Source organism: Nerophis lumbriciformis, linkage group LG30, assembly GCF_033978685.3.
Source record: "Nerophis lumbriciformis linkage group LG30, RoL_Nlum_v2.1, whole genome shotgun sequence".
NCBI lineage: Eukaryota > Metazoa > Chordata > Actinopteri > Syngnathiformes > Syngnathidae > Nerophis > Nerophis lumbriciformis.
The window spans coordinates 29,931,591-29,940,086 of record NC_084577.2 but is presented as its reverse complement, the minus strand read 5'-3'; the positions used below and the strand labels follow the sequence as shown (position 1 = coordinate 29,940,086).

General features: G+C 36.1%; 1 protein-coding gene across 1 annotated transcript in view; it reads right to left on the bottom strand.

Annotated features, from left to right (window-relative positions):
- Positions 1-8,496, bottom strand: part of lrrc51 (leucine rich repeat containing 51) — a 150,375-nt gene that overhangs the window by 80,428 nt on the left and 61,451 nt on the right. The window lies entirely within an intron of this gene.

Here is an 8,496-nt window from a genome sequence, read left to right as displayed (position 1 = left end):
ATTATTATGACATCAATGTACACTTTCAAAATAAATTTTTTCTGACACCCTGAGGACAGAAACGTTATCATGACATCAATGTACACTTTCAAAATAAAGTTTCTGACACCCTGAGGACAGAAACGTTATTATGATATCAATGTACACTTTCAAAATAAAGTTTCTGACACCCGGAGGACAGAAACATTATTATGACACCAATGTACACTTTTCAAAATAAAGTTTCTGACACCCTGAGGACAGAAACATTCTCATGACATCAATGTACACTTTCAAAATAAAGTTTCTGACACCCTGAGGACAGAAACATTATCATGACATCAATGTACTCTTTCAAAATAAAGTTTCTGACACCCTGAGGACAGAAACATTATTATGACATCAATGTACACTTTCAAAATAAAGTTTCTGACACCCTGAGGACAGAACCGTTATTATGACATCAATGTACACTTTCAAAATAAAGTTAGTATATTTTACCGGGGAAAAAAATAGTAGCTCAGGCGCCAGAACTTTACTGTAAAAATAAGAGTGGTACCGTTTTTCTTTTGTACACTAAAAATGACTGTCAATTTAGAATAAAATAAAAACATTTTAGAATTTTACTGTAAAAATAAGAGTGGTACAGTTTTTCAGTTGTACACTAAAAATGACTGTCAATTTAGAATAAAATAAAAACATTTTAGAACTTTACTGTAAAAATAAGAGTGGTACAGTTTTTCAGTTGTACACTAAAAATGACTGTCAATTTAGAATAAAATAAATACATTTTACTGTAAAAATAACTGGTACGCTTTTTGATACTCTAAAAAATGACTATTAATTTATAATAAAATAAATACATTTTTGAGTTTGACCTTAAAAATAACAGCGGTAATGTTTTTCGGTTTTCAGTCATACACTAAAACATGACTGTCAATTTGGAGTAAAAAAAAAATTTTTGGATTTTTAGTGTAAAAATAACTGGCATTGATTTTTCAGATTTCAGTCATGCACTAAAAATGACTGTCAATTTGGAGTAAAATAAAGAAATTTAAGAATTTTACTTTAAAAATAACAGCGGTACCGTTTTTCAGTTTTACACTAAAAATGACTGTCAATTTATAATCAAATAAATACATTTTAGAGTTTTACCGTAAACATAACAGTGGTAATGTTTTTTCAGTTTTCGGTCATACACTAAAAATGACTGTCGATTTGGAGTTAAAAACAAACCTGTAAATTTGAGAAATTTACTGTAAAAATAACTGGTATGATTTTTCAATCATACACAAAAAATGACTCAACTAGGAGTAAAAAAAATCCTACATTTTAGAATTGATTGTCAAAAAAGATTTAAGATTTTCAGTTATACACTAAAGAAATACTGTCAATTTAGAGTAAACTAACATTTTTGTAATTTACAAATAACTGGTATGATTTTTAAATTTTCATTTGTACACTTAAAAAAGGACTGTCAATTAAGTGTAAAAAACTGTAAATTTTAGAATGTGTAATAATAACAGTAGTACCGTTTTTCAATTGTCAGTCACACACTAAAAAAAAAGACAATTTAGAGTAAAAAAAACTAATTTTAGAATTTTTACTGTAAACATAACAGTGATAACTATTTTCAATTTGCAGTCCATCCATCCATTTTCTACCGCTTGTCCCTTTTGTGGTCGCGGGGGGTGCTGGAACCTATCTCAGCTGCACTCATACACTAAAAAATGACTGTCAATTTAGAGTTAAAAAAAATGGATCAAAGTGCAGCATTTACCTTTACGACCCAATGCAAACAACCTTCCCTAGTCATGGTGCAAAAAAAAATAAAAACAAATCCAACCAACACATTGTCACTGAACTTTGTGCACATTATAAAAAAAAACGTCCATTCATCATAAAGAAGAAATCAAAATTACACTCATTTTAATCCATTACAAAGCATGATGGGAAAAATGCAAAACTTATCCATGTTTGGTGCATTTTAGCTGCTTGATATTTCAGATTGATTACAAAACTTTAAGGAGGTCGTCATGGAAGTAAACAAGGTAGGAGTCCAACTTTCACATACTCTTAATATCCAATTATATTAATATATATTTTATAGAGGGACCAGCAGTCGAATATATAAGATATAAATGTTGTCACGTTGTGTAAATGGTAAATAAAAAGAGAATACAATGATTTGCAAATCCTTTTCAACTTATATTAAATTGAATAGACTGCAAAGACAACATATTTCATGTTCACACTGACAAACTCTGGTATTTTGTGCAAATATTAGCTCATTTGGAATTTGATGCCTGCAACATGTTTCAAAAAAGCTGGCACAAGTGGCAAAAAAGAGTGAGAAAGTTGAGGAATGCTTATCAAAGACTTATTTGGAACATCCCACAGGTGAACGGGCTGATTGGGAACAGGTGGGTGCCATGATTGGGTATAAACTCAGTCATTCACAAATAAGGACGGGGCGAGGGTCACCACTTTGTCAACAAATGCCTGAGCAAATTGTTTAAGAACAACATTTCTCAAGCAGCTATTGCAAGGAATTTAGGGATTTCACCATCTACGCTCTGTAATATCATCAAAAGGTTCAAAGAATGTGGAGAAATCACTGCAGGTAAGCCATGATATTACACACCTTGGATCCCAGGCGGTACTGCATCAAAAAGCCACATCAGTGTGTAAAGGATATCACCACATGGGTTCAGGAACACATCAGAAAACCACTGTCAGTAACTACAGTTGGTCGCTACATCTGTAAGTGCAAGTTGAAACTCTACTATGCAAAGCCAAAGCCATTTATCAACAACACCCAGAAACGCTGGGCCTGAGCTCATCTAAGATGGAATGATGCAAAGTGGAAAAGTGTTCTGTGGCATGACGAGTCCACATTTCAAATTGTTTATTGGAAAAGAACCATCCGGATTGTTCTAGGGTGAAAGTGTAAAAGGCAGCATGTGTGATGGTATGGGGGTGTATTAGTGGCCAAGACATGGGTAACTTACACATCTGTGAAGGCACCATTAATGCTGAAAGGTACATACAGCTTTTGGAGCAACATATGTTGCCATCCAAGCGACGCTATCATGGACGCCCCTGCTTATTTCAGCTAAAGCAGGCTAAAATATGAGAAGGGAGACTGTTGAACAGCTTAAGCTGTACATCAAGCAAGAATGGGAAATAATTCCACTTCAAAAATGTGTCTCCTCAGTTCCCAAACCTTTACTGAGTGTTGTTAAAAGGAAAGGCCATGTAACACACTGGTAAAAAATGCCCCTGTGACAACTTTTTTTTTATGTGTTGCTGCCATTAAATTCTAAGTTCATGATTATTTGCAAAAGTGTGAACATGAAATATCGTGTCTTTGCAGTCTAGTCAATTAAATAAACGTTGAAAATGATTAGCATCGTATTCTCTTTTTTATTTTTATTTATTTATTTACACAACGTGACAACTTCACTGCTTTTGACGTTTGTAAGTTAACAAAGTTAGTAAAGTACATTATTTTTTTTAGAAAAATACATCAGGTTCTTAGCTAAATATAATAATGAATTATGTCACACAATGTAAAATTACAGGTGTAAAAACTAACTTATATGGTAAAATTGGTTAAAAAAAAATTTAAAAAAAAGAGTAATTTTACAGTAAACGGAATCTTACTTCACAATTGATAGGCTCATTACCTAAAAAGATTCCATATTTACACATTTTGGAGTAAAAAAAAAAAAAAAAAAAAAAAAAAAAAAAATATATATATATATATATATATATATATACATACAATATATACAGGTAAAAGCCAGTAAATTAGAATATTTGGAAAAACTTGATTTATTTCAGTAATTGCATTCAAAAGGTGTAACTTGTACATTATATTTATTCATTGCACACAGACTGATGCATTCAAATGTTTATTTCATTTAATTTTGATGATTTGAAGTGGCAACAAATGAAAATCCAAAATTCCGTGTGTCACAAAATTAGAATATTGTGTAAGGGTTAAATTTTGAAGACACCTGGTGCCACAAACTAATCCGCTGATTAACTCAAAACACCTGCAAAGGGCTTTAAATGGTCTCTCAGTCCAGTTCTGAAGCCTACACAAACATGGGGAAGACTTCAGATTTGACAGCTGTCCAAAAGGCAACCATCGACACATTGCACAAGGAGGGAAAGACACAAAAGGTTATTGCTGAAGAGGCTGGCTGTTCTCAGAGCTCTGTGTCCAAACACTTTAATGGAGAGGCAAAGGGAAGGAAAAACTGTGGTCAGAAAAAGTGTGCAAGCGATAGGGATCACCGCGCCCTGGTCAAGATTGTGAAAAAAAACCCATTCAAAAATGGGGGGGGGGATTCAGAAGGAGTGGACAGCTGCTGGAGTCAGTGCTTCAAGATCCACCACCAAGAGACGCTTGAAAGACATGGGTTTCAACTGCCGCATACCTCGTGTCAAGCCACTGTTGACCAAGAAACAGCGCGAAAAGCGTCTCACCTGGGCTAAGGAAAAAAAGAGCTGGACTGCTGCTGAGTGGTCCAAAGTCATGTTTTCTGACGAAAGCAAATTTTGCATTTCCTTTGGAAATCGAGGTCCCAGAATCTGGAGGAAGACAGGAGAGGCACAGGATCCACGTTGCCTGAAGTCTAGTGTAAAGTTCCCACCATCAGTGATGGTTTGGGGTGCCATGTCATCTGCTGGTGTCGGTCCACTCTGTTTCCTGAGATCCAGGGTCAACGCAGCCGTCTACCAGCAAGTTTTAGAGCACTTCATGCTTCCTGCTGCTGACCTGCTCTATGGAGATGGAGATTTCAAGTTCCAACAGGACTTGGCGCCTGCACACAGCGCAAAATCTACCCGTGCCTGGTTTACGGACCATGGTATTTCTGTTCTAAATTGGCCCGCCAACTCCCCTGACCTTAGCCCCATAGAAAATCTGTGGGGTATTGTGAAAAGGAAGATGCAGAATGCCAGACCCAAAAACGCAGAAGAGTTGAAGGCCACTATCAGAGCAACCTGGGCTCTCATAACACCTGAGCAGTGCCAGAAACTCATCGACTCCATGCCACGCCGCATTAACGCAGTAATTGAGGCAAAAGGAGCTCCAACCAAGTATTGAGTATTGTACATGCTCATATTTTTCATTTTCATACTTTTCAGTTGGCCAACATTTCTAAAAATCCCTTTTTTGTATTAGCCTTAAGTAATATTCTAATTTTGTGACACACGGAATTTTGGATTTTCATTTGTTGCCACTTCAAATCATCAAAATTAAATGAAATAAACATTTGAATGCATCAGTCTGTGTGCAATGAATAAATATAATGTACAAGTTACACCTTTTGAATGCAATTACTGAAATAAATCAAGTTTTTCAAAATATTCTAATTTACTGGCTTTTACCTGTGTGTGTATATATATATATATGTGTATATATATATATATATATATATATATATATATATATATATATATATATATATATATATATATATATATATATACTGTTGCACTGCAATTTCATGCAGGATGTTCTCAGACTAATAATAATAATAATAAATAACAACAATAAATAAAACATCAATGTTTTACCGAAACAGATGCTGTTGCAGTGTTGCCAGTTTGCGCCATTTTGGGAAGCATTCAAGATGATTTTAAAATAAATAAATAAATGCTTTATGCGCTCTTCATTTTCCAAGAATTATGAGATATTTTCTTTCATTTTTTTTTTTTGCATCCGTGATGCGCGCGCACGTCAAAGGGATGTAATAAGGAGCAACAAGGGCCGAGTCACAGGCAGCCATTGGAGGAATATACGTTGTCGGAATATAAATTATATACGTTATAAGAACATAAATGATGTACGTAATAGGAATATAAATGATGTACGTAATAGGAATATAAATGATGTATTTACATTACGACGTAAGTCATCATCACGTGACAGCATGTTACGGCGTCTCGTCCGGGTTCATTAAAAACACAATAAAGACTAAAACAAAACAGAATGGTCATAAAGATGTGCACACGTATGAATATTATGTTATACATGCAGTTTTTGCGTCCCAAAACAGTGTTATTTGAACACTTACGTCACATTTGAACGACGAGGGGTCGCTTCCCGATCCATTTGCGCATGCGCCGAAAATCAGCAACTTCCGTTTCACCTTTTTTTATTTATTTATTTATTTATTATAAAACACTTCTCAAAAGTATGTCCTGATAACCTCAAATAATCGACAAATACACCTTTTGGAAGTAAAAGTAAAACAATTTGTCCATGTCGTCAAATTTCTAGCCGAATTTTTTTTTTAATCTTAGCAAAATAAACCTGCATTTCACGGCAGTTATTAAATGTTTTGTTTTGAAAAGATATGTTTTGCCATACAAATACTTTGAATACTGTCATTTCCACAATGGTGAGTCATAATTATAAGATAAAAAGTCATAATTATGAGATATCGGCAGAGGTGGGACCAAGTCATTGTTTTGCAAGTCACAAGTAAGTCTCAAGTCTTTGCCCTCAAGTCCGAGTCAAGTCCCGAGTCAAGACAGGCAAGCCCCGAGTCAAGTCCAAAGTCAAGACTGGAAAGTCTCAAGTCAAGTCCTAAGTCCTGCATTTTGAGTTTCGAGTCCTTTCAAGTCCTTTTTAACCACAGACTAATATATTAACACAGATTGTGTATGCTTTTCAAACGCTGTATTTATTTATTAAAACAAGTGCATTTTAAATTGCAGGAAAGAAAATTGTGCACTTTATAATAGCACTATTAACCAGTCATTTTAAACATTAACTCATTCCTTTACAGAACAAACACATTGAAAAATAAAGTGCAAATGTACTTATTTGTACAAAAGTGTTAACATTGAAAAAACATGACATATACGTGAACATAACAAAAAAGTTGTACTTTTTATATGTCAGGGCCCTATGCTGCATTGCATTTGCAAAAGACCAAATTAGCCAAGAGTCTGTCAGTCATTTGTGCACGATGGGGGCGTAGTATGATGCCACCATGGCTGAAAACTCGCTCCACTGGAGCACTGGAGGCAGGCACTGCCAAGACTCTCATGGCCACTCGGAACAGTGAAGGAAGAGTCTTCATGTTCAATGCCCAGAACAAAAGGGGGGAGAGAGTTGTTTTGGGTTGGTGCACTACTTGTAAGTGTATCTTGTGTTTTTTATGTTGATTTAATTAAAAAAAGAAAGAAAAAAAAAAATTCTTGTGCGGCCCGATACCAATCGATCCACGGACCAGTACCGGGCCGCGGCCCGGTGGTTGGGGACCACTGAGGTGAACAACCAACATGTATGTCAGAAAGCTAGCTAAAACGGTACACATATTCATAATATAGTATACATTTTAACTGACCTTTATTTGACTATTTTTGTCTTTTTTTTAGGTGGCTAAAATACGCAGTGCTGCTGACCGCCGTCTAACGTTACGTGTGATATATTGACTAATGTAACCCTGCTTAAAAAAAATCACTGAACAAAAAGTATGAATAAGGTAGTGAACTGCAACAGATTCCCGTGTTTGCAATAACGTTAGCAGTGAGTTTACAGCCTCACTGATTTAACTACACAGCAAATAAAAGTCACGTTACGTAGCCAATAAACGTTATCTTACATTCAAAACTTACCCTTCTTTGTGCAACTTCAAATGCCGGACGAAGTTGGAAGTTGTTGCCTCTCCATCAGTCATTTTCGAACCGCATGTGTTGCATACTGCAAACCGTTTCGTGTTGACCACCTCGTCATTTTTATACCCAAACGAAATTATTTTAGGCATCATTTTTTGTTCACTGGCGTGTGGTTTGGACATGTCTTCTTCGTTGGTTGTCCTGCAATTTGATTGGATGAATGCTGTGTGATGAAAACAAAGTAGATCTAATTTGATTGGCTGTTGTACTGAGAGCACACCAGCTGACACACGCAACGCTGATAGACAAGTACACGATGAAAAATACGGAGCGCTCCCGAATAACTTTTTCATCTTTGGGTTTTGGGGAAAGTAGCAAGTCGTGTCAAGTCATGTCAATTCAAAAGGCTCAAGTCCAAGTGAAGTCACAGGTCATTGATGTTAAAGTCTAAGTCGAGTTGCAAGTCTTTTTACATTTTGTCAAGTCGAGTCTAAAGTCATCAAATTCATGACTCGAGTCTGACTCGAGTCCAAGTCATGTGACTCGAGTCCACACCTCTGCTTATAGCATATAAGAATATTCTATTACTGTTAAGTAATAGAATGTGAAGCGTGAAGCGACTGGGATGAGAATCAGCACCTCCAAGTCCGAGTCCATGGTTCTCGCCCGGAAAAGGGTGGAGTGCCATCTCCGGGTTGGGGAGGAGATCTTGCCCCAAGTGGAGGAGTTCAAGTACCTCGGAGTCTTGTTCACGAGTGAGGGAAGAGTGGATGGTGAGATCGACAGGCGGATCGGTGCGGCGTCTTCAGTAATGCGGACGCTGTATCGATCCGTTGTGGTGAAGAAGGAGCTGAGCCGGAAGGCAAAGCTCTC